The sequence below is a fragment of the Saccostrea cucullata genome, unplaced genomic scaffold (genome assembly GCF_032062105.1).
Source record: "Saccostrea cucullata isolate Sc308-1 unplaced genomic scaffold, CSIRO_AGI_Scuc_v1 ctg6730, whole genome shotgun sequence".
In the NCBI taxonomy this organism is placed as follows: Eukaryota; Metazoa; Mollusca; class Bivalvia; order Ostreida; family Ostreidae; genus Saccostrea; species Saccostrea cuccullata.
The window spans coordinates 6,938-23,304 of NW_026928029.1; the positions used below are offsets into that span (position 1 = coordinate 6,938).

The window sequence follows — 16,367 nt, forward strand, 5'->3', positions numbered from 1 at the left end:
AGTTTATTTAATACCCAGAAGCAGAGAAGAAGATTTTCAAAGAATAAATGCATTTTCACTATATAACCAACAGGACCCCACCCTAACACCAGAACCCCTGGCCCTGGGGCCATAAAATTCACAATTTTGGAAGAGGCACTCTTGCTCATTATAACTATATACTTACATAGTTTATTTAATTCCCAGGAGCAGAGAAAAAGATTTTCAAAGAAATAATGCATTTTCACTGTATAATCTATATAACCCCTCCCTAGCACTAAAATCCCTGACCCTGGGGCCATAAAATTCACAATTTTTGAAGAGGCACTCTTGCTCATCATAACTATGTGCTTAGTTAGTTTATTTAATACCCAGAAGCGGAGAAGAAGATTTTCTAATAATAAATGCATTTTCACTATTTAATCAATAGAACTCCGCCCTAACACCAGAACCTCTGACCCTGGGGTCCTAAAATCACAATTTTGGAAGAGGCACTCTTGCTCATTATAACTATGCACTTAGTTCATTTATTTAATACCCAGAAGCAGAGAAGAAAATTTTCAAAGAATAAATGCATTTTCACTATATAATCAATAGAGCCCAGAGCTGTGGAAAACTGCCGGTCATGCCAGCAAGACCGGCAAAAAATGCCTGTGACTGGTAAAAATGCTATCGATGTCGGTCCAAATGACCGACCTCTTCTTTGTCAAATGTTTTTGTTTTTCCATTTTGATTTAGGCCCATCATCGGCGCACTTCCCAGCTTTAATTATTGTATCTTATATACGATTGCGCAATACTTTTTCTTTGCACGAGATCGAGGCTATAGGAAATGAAAGTGAAACCAGCATTGTCTGGCATGACTGTTTAAATTTACAAATGGGACAGAATTAGGTAAAAAACATTAAAAAAAATAAAGACAGGCTAAATACCTGGGCATGTAAAACATTTCTACAGAAAAATTTCAAACACAGTTGGGTAAAGCGGTAAACCTAGTACTTCCGTCGTTTTTGTTTTTTTTTCATTGATTTCATGATGGTAGTATCGATGCACAGAATTTCGTAGGCTCCTTTTCGAGGTAAAATGCAATTCGCAAATGCATTAAAGTTTTCAAAAAATTACCTATACTAAGTCTATGCAGAATTATCATTGACGCCTGCCCAAAAGTGATGAAATCTAGTATTATAATAAATGCAAAAAACGAAAACGAAGGAGGACTTGGAAATTGAAACTGAATGTTATTATTAAGTAAAGTATAATTAAGAAAATAAATGTTAGGCTTTTCTTTTCAATTTTGCAACTTACTATTTCGGACAGGCAAAAATCACTTCGGACCGGCATATTTTGTCTTCTTGCCTGTCCGAATGACTGGCTATGAAAAAGTTTTCCACAGCTCTGAGAGCCCCGCCCTAACACCAGAACCCCTGACCATGGAGCCATAAATTTCAAAATTTTGGAAGAGGCACTCTTGCTCATCATAACTATGTACTTACATAGTTTATTTAATACCCAGGAGCAGAGAAGAAGATTTTTAAAGAAATAATGCATTTTCACTATATAATCTATATAGCACCGCCCTAGCACTAGAACCCCTGACCCTGGGGCCATGAATTTCACAATTTTGGTAGAGGACTCAAAGCTCAATACATTCATGCCACCAGTTTGCCTGCTTGATGTCCAAGAGTAAAGAAGAAGATTTTTAAAGATTGCAATAATCTTAGTGGTTTTGGCCCCACCCACCCCCAGGCCCCAAGGGGGCAGGGACCATGAAATTTACAATTTATGTTCCCCTTCAGTTCACCCATAGATGCTGTATACCAAATTTGGTTGAAATTGGTTTGGTGGTTTCAGAGAAGAAGTTGAAAATGTTCAAATGTTAACAAACGATGGACAACGACGGACAAAAACGGATAGCAATAAGTCACCTGAGTTACTCAGGTGACCTAAAAACAATTTTTATAAGTAATTTTATTTGAAAAATGTTATCACATTTGATTGATAAGTAAGTTTAACATTTTATTTTAAGAGAATCACCTGGTAAAGTAATCAAACGAAAATGAAAGTGCAAGTTTGAAATTTGTATTGTCAATACATGTAGTACTTTACATCTTTGTTTGGACTCGAAATACAGCAATCGGCTATTTGAATATTCCGCTATTCTGATAACAGAAAGCTGACAATGTTACTATTGGAATAAGCGGGATCCACGGTACTTGAACTAGAATTGTCAAAAATGGTCTTTTGATCTTCCAAGAGATATGATAGATCAATTATTTGTACCTGTATTGGAAAGTTCTGCGCTCTCTTGCATTTTCTTGGCTAACTCAGCTTCCTCATTGGAGATTATTTCTGTTGATTCATCGGAAGATTCTTCCATCATTTTCAAAAGCTTTTTCTTCTCAGATCATATGACTGAAAAAAAAAAACACACCCCTAAGCCTAGAATATCAGCATTTTTGATTTTGGACAACAATAATGGAGAGATATATAGAACACATTGCTGTTTTGATCTGTGTTTTATCCCCTCACCAAGGCTTGGGGATGTAAAACACACAACTCGTTGGATAAAAATCATATCCAACTACAAATCATGTGAGATCCTATAAATATCATATGAATCAATAAACAAATTACACATTAAAAAAAATTAATGAAATGTTTCTTTTTTTTCCCTGGTACTGTCCAATCGAAATAGTTTAGAAATATTGTGGTGGAAGTAGGTTTTAAAACAATACCAATCAACAATACGCTTTGGTATTAGTTCAAGTGTCTATATGATGAAACAGAAAATATAAAATTTGAAGCCCAACCAAATCAAATCTTGGACGAACGGACCAGTTTACTTGTTAGTGCATCAGACCAATAAGATTTTCAACTGTTTTGTCCGATGGACCAGTGCTTTCAGATTACAAAGGTTTACATGACATACCATACACTGATACTACATCAAACAAAATGTACACTGGTGTGACACACTTTCTATTTAGTGTTGATATATAAGCCCAGTAATCGAAATCTTTTGCTAATATCCTTAAATAAAAGTTTATGACTTTATGTAGCCAGGTAGCAAACAAAAAACAAATCAAAATATAATTTCAAGAGAAATCCGGGGTGTTTTCCGCTTATGGTTTGATTTGGTAGCTAAATAAAGTTACCTCAGGTAGGTAAATAAAGCTATGTAGGTAAATTAACCTGTGTACCTAAATCTAGTGATTATACCAGACCTCACGGTGACTGAATTTGGGTACTTTAAGTTTAAGTTCAAGTACCACTTCGGGATAACGTTACTTAGATGTATTCTTTTATTATATTAGCAGAGATATAAATATTCGATCAACAATATATACCTTCGTGGTCCATTGGGTCAATATTATGACTTGTAGATAAAACAAATTCTGTAGACTGTCAGAGTCTCAGTGACAGTCTGGACACTCTGGGTCTGTATTGACTGTAACTTTTCAGGAAAAAGAGCACCAAAGACCCAGATTTTGACATCATTTCCTGGTTGAACAAGATGAAGCAGAGTAATAAATGGGTAGGCTTTACCTGATTGGCTGAATTGAGGTATGTAAATATTTTCATTTTAAAAGAAAAATATTAATGTTTGAAATAAATGATGGAATGTGGGAATATTACAAAAATTCTAGAAATACCAGGGGAGATTGTAGGAGTGGGGATTGATATTTTTGGCAGGGTGTCATTTACTGCCGATCTCTGTAAGTTCTAAATAACTGCAAATTTGACCTATAAACGCCGCGGAACGGTATATTTTTTTTCGTGTTTTTAATAAGTGCTTAGAACGAACTTTCAAATAATACCAGTGATTTGTTTGAACGGGAATTAGTAAATTACTTGGAGGGCAAAAGGTTTGTATAGAGTTCTATGGGAAATTAATTGGTACTCTTTTCCCTATAGAGACCCCATTTTTTAATAAGTAAAGTGAAGTGAAAGTCATGAAAAGTTATTTTTAGCAATTTATTTGAATATTGAAGACATTTCGAGAGAAAAATTAGCAAAAATTTGAATTATTTATCTGTGGAATTAGGGTTAGAGGTGATTTTGGGTCTTTTGTAGACATTGGGGGGGGGGGGGGGGGTTACAGAGGATGGAAATTGGTAAAACAATGTGTAGTTGACTTGGCCATAGGAGAAAGGTAAGTTAAGAAAATGTATCAGATTGATCTTATAATAAATGTTTGTATGTATTCATAAATTTATGTATGTATTTTACATGTACATGTAATTGTGTATTTATATGATTTGCTATATATGTGTACTTTTGGAAGTGTAGGATGGTGGCCTGGTGTTAATTTTTGTTTAGTTTCTTATACGTCTGCACGTTTGGTATCTTTTCGAATAATTTATTCGGCCCTTAAATGTGCGTTTCGTGGTGTTCATGTGAAAGGAGGTCATTTTCTGTCTTGACGTATCATGTCGGTAGTGTATGTGATCCTCTGGATTGCCTCCCTTTGACTGCGGGGGGATCAGTTTGTAGTTTGGTTGTTTCTATATTGTAGCTACACAAAGGTATGTGTTTTCCCTCTTTTTGCTCTTTGTAGTTCCATCAGGGTGACTCTCTGCAACTCATTTTCTACTGCTTTCCAGTTTTTGTACTTAGAGTTACTTCCCTTAGACTAGCTAACCAAATATGTAGAATTTCAACATGATATAATCTTAATTATTGTGACCATAGGCTTCTGATTTTGTTTTCTTGAATTATTGGAATGGCATTACTGCATGTATCACATTTGACTTTTCTAATATTTACATGTAATTACATGTAAAATTGTAAAACGTGTATTCCACCCTTGACGGATCCTTTTTTTAAACATTCGGCCATGTAGAAGATATGTAATTTGGTAATTTTTCAGAAAACTTGAAAAATATTGCTGTTTTCTTTATGATTTATGCTTAATTTGACTAACTTTATTGATTTATTTTCATTTAAAGACTATAGAGGACTTTCATATTTCAGCTTCCTGGACCCGGGAGAGCTTGGTATCTGATCGGCGGGGGGCATTTTCTCTATATGAGAAGAAGATGGAGACTCGCTACCCACCCGATATATTTTGTCGGACAGATTTCTGTACATTGCAGGTAAATTTTTCATTTATTAATTTTTCAGCCTCTTATTGTGGTGTACATTTTGGGGTTTTAAGTCAATTATTGCATTTCTTAATTTTTTACAAATTAATCTGAATTCCCCTTTTTAAAGCATGAAATTCAATAATGTAGATTATGGTTGTACTGTATAAGACTATCAGACACTGCACTTTGATTTGTTATCAAAAGTATTAATTTTCTCTTGTCTGAATTAATTGTAAACAAATATAATAGGGGGCACCTGCTATTTCTCTAAGTGTCTTTCACTGGGGGGTGGGGAAACTTTTTTGTATATACTTAAGCAACAGGAGGGGTTAGATAAGAATCATTTAGTATATCAGAGTCTAAATCAATTTACTTTTCATAAGCATAAGAAAATTTCTATATCAGTCTTTTTAAAACCTTTTAATTTTGCTTAATTAATTATGATTTATCAAATTTTGGACCTTTTTTCTTTATTCTGGGTAGATTCCACCCCTATGAAAAATTTGACACAATTATGACTTTATATCATTTTATTAACATCAAAAAACAAAATCATGTTATTTTATAAATATTTTATTCATTACAGTGACAACTGTATCCAGATTTCATCACAGGAATGAAAGTTTTTCACTCTTTGGAAAAGCACCTGCAGCAGGGAGGGGACATTCATTAAGATGGCCACAGATTCCAAGACACTGAAGTGACAGGCCTCAAATTTCATACATGTATATTGGTAAGTATAAGGTCTTTGAAAATTACAAAATTGACTAATTCTGGGATAGGTAAATATGTAAGTATAGGAAAAAGAGCACCAAAGACCCAGATTTTGACATCATTTCCTGGTTGAACAAGATGAAGCAGAGTAATAAATGGGTAGGCTTTACCTGATTGGCTGAATTGAGGTATGTAAATATTTTCATTTTAAAGTAAAAATATTAATGTTTGAAATAAATGATGGAATGTGGGAATATTACAAAAATTCTAGAAATACCAGGGGAGATTGTAGGAGTGGGGATTGATATTTTTGGCAGGGTGTCATTTTTAAGTTCTAAATAACTGCAAATTTGACCTATAAACACGCGGAACGGTATATTTTTTTCGTGTTTTTAATAAGTGCTTAGAACGAACTTTCAAATAATACCAGTGATTTGTTTGAACGGGAATTAGTAAATTACTTGGAGGGCAAAAGGTTTGTATAGAGTTCTATGGGAAATTAATTGGTACTCTTTTCCCTATAATCAGCCACGTACAAATAAATATTTTGAAAACAACGATCCCGATGTTAAAAAAGAAGAAAAGGAGATGGGTATACTATTGAGTATTGTATGCTCCCGGTTTCATTTGCTTCTAGTTATTTTTTAAGAACCAGCCACTGCCTAGGCTAATGTAATAAGTGATGCATTGTTATATAGGGTGCTGTTTTGTTGTTGTTGTTTTTTTTTGGGGGGGGATGTTTCCCGTAAAAACGCAGTGGCGGATTCAGGGAGGTTTGGGGTGGGGGCTCAAGGATTCTTTTTTTACAAGTGTCATTTTTATCAACTTTTTGCCGGCATGGTTAAGACTCCAACAAACACGAATCCATTATTCTACCAGGGACCTATATACTAACTTAGTATATAGGTCCCTGATTCTACACAACTTAGTCCAAAATAACTGACGTTTTACTGGCTTTTTTCATGTTTTTACGATTTTGATATTTTAAATACCATGTTTACATGGCAGCTATAGTTAAGAAATAAGGTACCATTTTTAAACATCTATCGGAAAACGCTGAACTAGGACCTGGGGTCCCCCGCAAATAGTTCGTCATTTTGCGTAGTAATAAAACATTCTAGGAACTCTCCAGGCATTTAAGGCACAAAAGTAAATTCATGGATATCATCAATACGGAGACCTCAGGTCACCTTATATATTAATTGAATTTTATATGATAGACAATTTTCTTTGTCTTACTCCAAAATAATCATATCTATAACTTTATAAAGATCAACTTTCTAATATATATATTAGCAGAAACGTGACAATAATAAAGGGTGACCAGAGGTAACCTGATATTTTACATCAATAGCTAGGGGGACCAAAGATCACCTTACATTGTACATCAGTAGGGGGACCAGAGGCCACCTTATATTTAACATCATTAGGGAGACCAGTTGTCACCTTATATTGTACATCATCAGAGGGATCATAGGTCACCTTACATTTTAAATCAATAGGGGTCCAAAGGTAATCTTTTATTGCACATAATAGGGGGACCTGGGGATACCTTATATCGTACATCATTTGGGGGACCAGAGGTCACCCTATAATGTACATCAGTAGGGGGACTACAGGTAACCTAATAAGTAGAGGGACCAGAGGACACCTTATATTGTACATCAGTAGGGAGACCAGAGGGCACCTTATATTGTGCATCAGTGGGGGGCGGGGGGGGGGGAGAGGACACCTTATACTATACATCAGTAGGGGGACCAGTGGACACCTTATATTGTACATCAATATTTTACATTAGTACGGGGAATATTGGTCACCTAATATTGTACTGTACATTAGTAGAGAGACCAGAGGTCACTTTATATTGTACAGCAGTAGTAAAACCAGAAGTCATCGTATATTGTACATCAGCAGAAGGACTAGAGATCACTTTATATTGTACGGGGACTAGTTGTCACCTAATATTGTACTGTACATCTGTAGCGGGACCAGAGGACACCTTATATTTTACATCAGTAGTAGGACCAGAGGTCATCTTATATTGTACATCAGCAGAAGGACCTGAGGTCCTCTCTTGTATATCAGTAGGGGGACCAGAGGACACCTTATACTATACATCTGTAGGGGGACCAGAGGACACCTTATATTGTACATCAGTGGGGGAAAAGGGGTCACCTTTTATTGTACATCAGTAGGGGGACCAGAGGACACCTTATTTTGTACATCATTACGGGGACCAGATGTCACCCGATATTTTACATTAATACGGGGGCTAGTGGTCACCTTATATTGTACTGTACATCAGTAGAGGGGCCAGAGGTCACCTTATATTGTACACCAATAAGGGAACCAGAGATCACCTTATATTGTACATCAGTAGGGAGGCCAGAGGACACCTTATATTGTACATCAGTAGGGGGACCAGAGGTCACCTTATATTGTACATCAGTAGGGAGAACCAGAGGTCACTTTATATTGTACAAAAGTAGGGGGGACCAGAGGTCACCTTAGATTAAACATCAGAAGGATGACCAGAAGTTACAAATGTACATCAGCAGGGGTACCTTAGGTCACCTTTTATTGTACATCAGTAGGAGGAACAGAGGTCACCTTATATTTAACATCAGAAAGATGACCAGACGTCATTTTATATTGTACGGGGAATAGTGGTCACCTAATATTGTACTGTACATCTGTAGCGGGACCAGAGGACACCTTATATTTAACACCAGAAAGGGGACTAGAGGTCACCTTATATTGTATATCAGTAAGGGGATGAGAGGTCACTTTATATTGATCATCAGCAGTTGTATCAGGGTTCACCTTATATTGTACATCAGTAGGGTGACCAGAGGACACCTTATATTGTACATCAGTACGGGAACCAGAGGTCATCCGATATTTTTCATGAGTACGGAGACTAGTGGTCACCTAATATTTTACTGTACATCAGTAGAGGGATCAGAAGTCTTATATTGAACATCAATAAGGGGACCAGAGGACACCTAATATTGTACATCAGTAGTGGGACCAGAAGTCATCTTATATTGTTCATTAGCAGAAGGACCAGAGGTCACCTTATATTATACATAAGTAAAGGGGACCAGAGGCCACCTTATATTTAACATCAGTAGGAGGTCACCTTATATTGTACATCAGCAGGGGGACCAAGGGTCACCTTATATTGTACATCAGAAGGGAGACCAGAGGTCACCTTATATTGTGCATCGGTAGGGGGACCAGAGGCTACCTTATATTGTTCATCAGTAAGGGGGACCAGAGGTCACCTTATATCTAACAACAGAAGGGGGACCAGAGGTCACCTTATATCTAACATCAGAAGGGGGACCAGAGGTCACCTTATATTGTACATCAGTAGAGGGACCAGAGGCCACTTTATATTGTATATCAGCAGGGGGACCAGGGGTCACCTTATATTTAAAATCAGAAGGGGGACCAGAGGTCATCTTATATTGTACATCAGTAGGGGGACCAGAGACCACTTTATATTGTACATCAAAAGGGGGACCAGAGGTCACCTTATATTTAAAATCAGAAGGGGGACCAGAGGTCATCTAATATTGTACATCAGTAGGGGGACCAGAGAACACTTTATATTGTACATCATATGGGGGACCAGAGGTCACCTTATATTTAACACCAGAAGGGGGAGTAGAAGTCACCTTATATTGTACATCAGTAAGGGGTTGAGAGGTCACTTCATATTGATCATCAGCAGGGATACTAGGGGTCACCTTATATTTTAAATAAGAAGGGTGGACATCGGTCATCTTATATTGTACATCAGTAGGGGGACCTGAGCCATTTTTTATTGTATATCAGTAGGGGGACCAGAGGTCACCTTTAATTGAACATCAGAAGGGGACCAGAGGTCACCTTATATTGCACATCAGTAAGGAGATCAAAGGACACTTTATATTGTACATCAGCAGGGGGACCAGGGGTCACCTTATATTGTGAATCAGTAGGACCAGAGGCCACCTTATATTGTACACCAGTAGGGGGACCAGAGGTCACCTTTATATTGAACATCAGTAGGGGACCAGTAAGGGGACCAGAGGTCACCTTATATTATACATCAGTAGGAGGACTAATGGAGTTTTATGAAGAGATTTACTTTTACATTAGACAGCTGACTTTTACATTTTAAGTAATGGAGTAATTAAGTCATTGTTTAAATTGTAAAAGTCAGTAGTCGATTGTAAAAGTAAGTCCCTTCATAAAAATCCAGTGGTCACCTAATATTGTACATCAGAAGGGGGACCAGATGTCACCTTGTATTGTACATCAGTAAGGGGATCAGAGGCCACTTTATATTGCACATCAGTAGGGGGACCAAAGGTCACCGTATATTGTACATCAGTAGGGGGACTAGAGGTCACCTCATATTGTACATCAGTAGGGGGACCAGAGGACACCTGATATTGTACATCGGTAGGTCACCTTATACAAGGGTCGTTTAATAATGTCTTCGGTGCTCGGAAAGAAACAAAAGTCGCTTTTCAATAATTTAGTTATAATGATTTAACCTAAAATTATCTTTTCATTAAAACACATGTAAGTAACATTTTTATCCAATTTCTGATTCATTTTCAATTGTTTTTCGAACTCATTTTCTGGTATGAACCTTTGTATACTGGATTATTGCAGATCCTATGATTTCCTGGACTTGTTTCTTCCTTCTGAAAGGCGTTTTCTCAAGTTTGGCAAATGGAACAAGTCAAAAGGCGAAAGATCTGGCGAATATTGTTAACGTGAATGAACATTAACTTTTGTTTATCCCCAAGACTCCTTTACTCTTCAGGGCTTTCGGGTTTGGACGCTGTCATGGAAAAAATCTTATGTTGTGGATTCCTTATTCTCATTAACCTTTTGATTTTTTGCCAAAAAATTGCTTTCTAGATTCCTCCAGAAATTAAACTGCATCCCCGAATACGAATTTGAACAATAAGACCACTAATATTTAAGAAAATTGCCTATAAATCTATCCTTGTGCTCTTGCAATTCTCTGCTCTTCTTAGACCTTTGCTTTTTTTGTCAAGTACATCTTATTGTAAATTTGTTTTGAGGGTTTTAAGCAATAGATTCAAGTTTCATTATCTGTTTGAAATTCAAATAAACGTGGATAACTACAATTACTGATATTTTTAATAATTGTTCATATATTCTTATATGCAGTCGTTTTCACTCATTTTTTTTTTAAGGGTTACTTTTGAGTAATAAGCTTTTTTTCTGTCAAACGTTTTTAAAACAGTGTGAACTACTCCCGAAATGATGTGTATTTTGAAAGAGGGCGTATAAGGCGTGTACAATCCCCCGCTCTGAGACAAAATGTTTTTCAATTTTCAAAATCCACAAAAAAGCTATATTTTTCTAAAATCATGTTCTCAGTAATGTCATCTTCAAAATATTTTATCATTTTATTTTTCTGAACGACTTATCATTTGATAATATTTATTTCAAAGTTGACAGTTAAGCATATTTAGTGGAAAATGGGTTTAATAGAGCTATAAAAAACGAATTTTGAACATGAATGGGTCAAGTCTCCATTCTTCGTGAACGCTTAAATGATGGAAATGTTACAAACCCGTCCATTTAAATCACACTGAAAGACGTCAATAGTGCATATACTTCGTAGCGTACCGGTAGTGGTTAAAGCGGTTGGTCTTGGACTGAACCTGAGCTATGGAGTTCGAATCATACATGAAGCTTTTTCTTTTCTTTCTTTCTTTTTTTTTTTCTTTTTTTTTTTTGTTTTCAAATGTCATAAAAACATGAATAAAAAATAAATTATTCATAAATTATTAAAACAATGAAATAAAGAATTTGATATGTAAAAGATGATATAAACCATAAAATTTTGAAAAAATACTACTTTTCGAATTGAGAAATATCTTTTTTCAGAGCGCGGAATTGTCCTTGCCTTGTACGCCTCCATTCTTTGCTATGTGTCGTATAGTCAATCATACACCATCAGTGATTATTTGTTGAAATTTGGCAAACAGTACATTATTTGTTTAATTTTTGTTTGCAAGTACGGTATTCATTTTTGATGCCCATTATATACATTTTATCAGTGAAATCCACCTGCTCAATTGTCTATAAAACAAACATTGATTGCAGTAAATTTTTACATATTTCAGTGAGTATTTCTTTGGGATTCTTAACAAATTTTACAGCAGCTTTAATGGACGGTTTAATTTTACTTTAGTTTACTGATTCTTTACAATTCATTTTTAATGCAGTGTCTCGAATACCCTTGTTTTCCAGCTTCTCACAATTAAACTATGTGATGAAAAGTAGTCACATCAATTGTTATAAATTCAAGCTTAGTATTGTATGTCATACAGTTCAGGACATTATTTATTGAACAGCCCTCGTAATTTGTACATCAGTAGGGGGACAAGAGGTCACATTATATTGTACATCATTAAAAACTAATGATAACACTATTTTGAACGACAATGAAGAAACCGGAAGACACTTTATATTTTACATCAATAAGAAGACCAGAGGTCATCTTATAATATTATATTGTAAGTCAACAGGGAGACCAGAAGACACCTAATATTTTACATAAATATTGAGACCAAAGGACTCCTTATTTGGTCACCTGAATCAACGCATGTGACTTATTGCTATCAGTTTTTTTTCTGGCGTCGTGCGCTGTGCATTGTGCGTTAACATTTGAACATTTTCAGCTTTTCTCTGTAATCCCTCAACCATTTACAACCAATTTTGGCATAAAGCATCTATGGGTGAAAGGGAATTTTTTTTAATTCATGGTCCCTGCCCTCCACCCCCTAAGGCAAGAATGTTTGGGCGTAATTACTACAATTGATGAAATCTTTAAAAATCTTCTTTACTCATTAACATCAAGCCGTCGAACTGTTGGCATAATTATTATAAGCATTGACTCCATACCAAAATTGTGAAATTCATTGTCCCAGGGTCAGGGGCCCTGGGGTTAGGACAGGGCTATAAAATTTATATTAATTTATAATCTCTCTCACTTCGTTTGTCCGAATATAAATTAATTATACTTTTTATTCTGTATTGAAAGAATAATCAACTCATATGTATGGAATGCTGCTCGTCAGAACGTTTATTACAAATTTAACACATTTGTATTCATTTCAACACACGTTATTTTTAATCATTAAATAATACTTATATACATACATATATATGTGTGTGTGCCTAATTTACTGGTTTCCATTCCTTACACGTTCTGTACGAGCGGTAGAGTAACTTTTTAAGCACGCACCTGCTATTTATATGACCATGTCACGTGACATAAAAACCACACAGATCCACCATTCTGTTCACACAGGAAATACCCATAACGACAATAATAATAATTATGAAATGCATTTATTCTTTGAAAATATTTCCCTCTGCCCCTGGATATTAAACAAACTAACTACATGCAAAGTTGTGATGAGGAAGGGTATTCTCTCCAAAGTTTTGAAATTCGTGACCCAAAGGTCAGGGGTTCCGGTGTTACGCTGGGGCTATATAAACTGTAAAGTTTATATTCATTAAAGAGGCTGAGGGGTGGCAGCCATTTTCAGACTATTTTGATCTCCTTTAAAAGAAGAGCTCCATATAAAGATATACAAAAATGATCAAATTTTAAAAACTAAAATGTATGAATTTTTTCTTTGCCAAATGATAGTTGACAGCTTATGATACCGTATCTAAAAAAAATAAGTTAAAACTGATGGTTAATTTGTGGTTAATTTGTTGTCCCCCCAGCCTCCTTAATTCTTTAAAAAAAATCTTCCTCTCTGCTCCTGGATATTAATTAAACTAACTACATATAGTTATGATAAGCAAGGGAGTGTCTTCCAGAATTATAAATTTCAAGGCCCCTGGCTCATGGGTACCATGTCATTTGTAGACAATACTGTAATTGAATTAATGCTTTGAAATTTGTTCTTTGGTATAAACCAATTTTTTTTATGAACAATGGTCCTTTTTTTCAAAATTGTGAAATGTATGACCTCAGGATGAGGGTTTTTGTGGTCAATGAGCACTACTAATTATTGCTAATTATTACCGCTTATTTGAAATGAAAGTTTTAAAGTTTTACAAGATGTTCAAATGACCTATAAGATCCATAGGCCTCTTGTCGTGTTCTTAAGTGAACGTCTAGCATCTCGTTAATATGCATTTTATCTGTACCCACTGGTCCGCCCTTGTTTTCTTTTTAGGTGTCTGTTGGTTAAGACGAGTCTAGAATCGTTGATGCTTTATCTCTCTGCATTCATATAATATTTTTTATGTCTGATTTCTTTAAAAATGTACAACAAAGGGGACCACTGGTCTCCTTATTTATGTACAATACAAGGTGACCTCTGGTCCCCCTTGTGATGTAAAATATAGAGTGACCTAAGGTCCTCATAATGATCTACAACATAGGGTGACCTCTGACCCCCTATTGATGTATAAGGTGACCTCCGTTTCCCCTTATGATGTACAATATAATCTGACGTCTGCTCTTGTACAGTATAAGGTGACCTATGGTCCCCTTTCTGTTGTACAATATAAAGATGACCATAAGTCTCCATAATGAAATAACATATAAGGTGACCTTTGGTCAACTTATTGTTGTACAATATTAGTTTACTTCTGGTCCACCCAGTAACGAACGTTAAAACTGAACTGAAGGCTCTGTCTCCCTACTGATGTACAATAAAAGGTGACCTCTGGTCCCCCTACTGTTATCTCCTACTGATGTACAATATAAGGTGTCCTTTCGTCCTCCTAATGTTGTACAATATAAGGTAACCCCTGGCCCCCTACTGTTGTACTATATAAGGTGACCCCTGGTCCCCCTACTTTTGTAAAATATAAGGTGACCCCTGGTCCCCCTACTGATGTTCCCTACTTATGTACAATATGAGGTGACCTCTGTTCCCCCTACTGATGTACATAAAAGGTGTCCTATGGTCCCACTACTGATGTACAATATAAGGTGACCTCTGGTCACCCTACTGGTGTACAAAATAAGAAACCCCTGGTCCCCCTACTGATGAATAATATAAGGTGTCCTCTGGTCCCCCTACTGATGTCCCCAACTTATGAACAATATAAGATGTACCCTGGTCACCCTGCTGTTGTACAATATAAGGTGTCCTATGGTCCCCCTACTGATGTACAATATAAGATGACCCCTGGTCCCCCTGCTGATGTATAATATAAGGTGTCCTCTGGTCTCCCTACTGATGTACATATATAAGGTGACCACTGGTCCCCCTACTGATGTACAATATAAAGATGTCCCCAGGTCTCCCTACTGGTGTACAATAAAAGATGTCCCCCTACTGATGTACAATATACAATGTACAATATAAGGTGTACCTCTGGTTCCCCTACTGATGTACAATATAAGGTTTCCTCTGGTCCCCGTATGATTTACAATATATGGTGACCTCTAGTCCCCCTACTGATGTACAATACAAGGTGCCAACTGGTCCCCTTGATGTAAATAATAAGGTGTCCTCTGGTCCCCTACTACCCCTGGTCCCCCTACTGATGTACAATATAAGGTGTCCTCTTGTCCCCCTACTGATGTACAATATAAGGTGACCCCTAGTCCCCCTACCAATGTACGATATATGGTGTCCTCTGGTCCCCCTACTGATGTACAATATAAGGTTACCTCTGGTCCCCCTACAATATAAGGTTACCTCTGGTCCCCCTACTGATGTACTGAGGTTGACCTTCTGGTCTCCTACTGATATACAATATAAGGTGTCCTCTGGTCTCCCTACTGATGTACAATATTAAGTTTCCTCTGGTCCTCTACTGATGTACAATATAAGGTGACCTCTAGTCCCCCTACTGATGTACAATATAAGGTGACCTCTGGTCCCCCTACTGATGTACAATTTAGGGTTACCTCTGGACCCCTATTGATGTAAAGTGTAATATTAAGTGTCCTCAGGTCCCCTACTGATGTTCAATATAAGGTGACCACAGGTCCCCTACTGATGTACAATAAAAGGTGACCTCTGGTCCCCCTACTGAAGTCCCCTACTGATGTTAAATATAAGGTGTCCTCTGGGTCCCCTACTGATGTCCCCCTACTGATGTACAATATAAGGTGACCCCTAGTCCCCCTGCCAATGTACGATATATGGTGTCCTCTGGTCCCCCTACTGATGTACAATATAAGGTGACCTCTGGTCCCCCTACTGATGTACAATATATGGTGCCCTCTGGTCCCCCTATTGATCTAAAGTGTAATATATAGGTGTCCTTCTGGTCCCCCTACTGATGTACAATATAAGGTGACCTCAGGTCCCTCTACTGCTGGTCTATATAAGGTGACCTCTTGTTCCCTTACTGATGTCCCCTACTGATGTACAATATAGGGTTACCTCTATGATGTAAAGTATGAGTGTCCTCAGGTCCCCTACTGATGTTCTGTCCCCCTACTGATGTACAATAAAAGGTACCTCTGGTCCCCTTACTGATGTCCCCTACTGATGTTCAATATAAGGTGACCTCTGGTCCCCCATGTACTGATGTACAATCTATAAGGTGTCCTCTGGTCCCC

At 36.8% G+C, this 16,367-nt stretch overlaps 1 long non-coding RNA gene across 1 annotated transcript; it reads left to right on the forward strand.

The window, feature by feature from the left end:
- Positions 1-3,452: 3,452 nt before the first annotated feature.
- Positions 3,453-6,097, forward strand: LOC134276231 (uncharacterized). Its single transcript, XR_009994002.1, has 3 exons — positions 3,453-3,542; positions 4,953-5,074; positions 5,652-6,097. It is a non-coding gene; the product is annotated as an uncharacterized LOC134276231 (long non-coding RNA).
- The last annotated feature ends 10,270 nt before the right edge of the window (positions 6,098-16,367 follow it).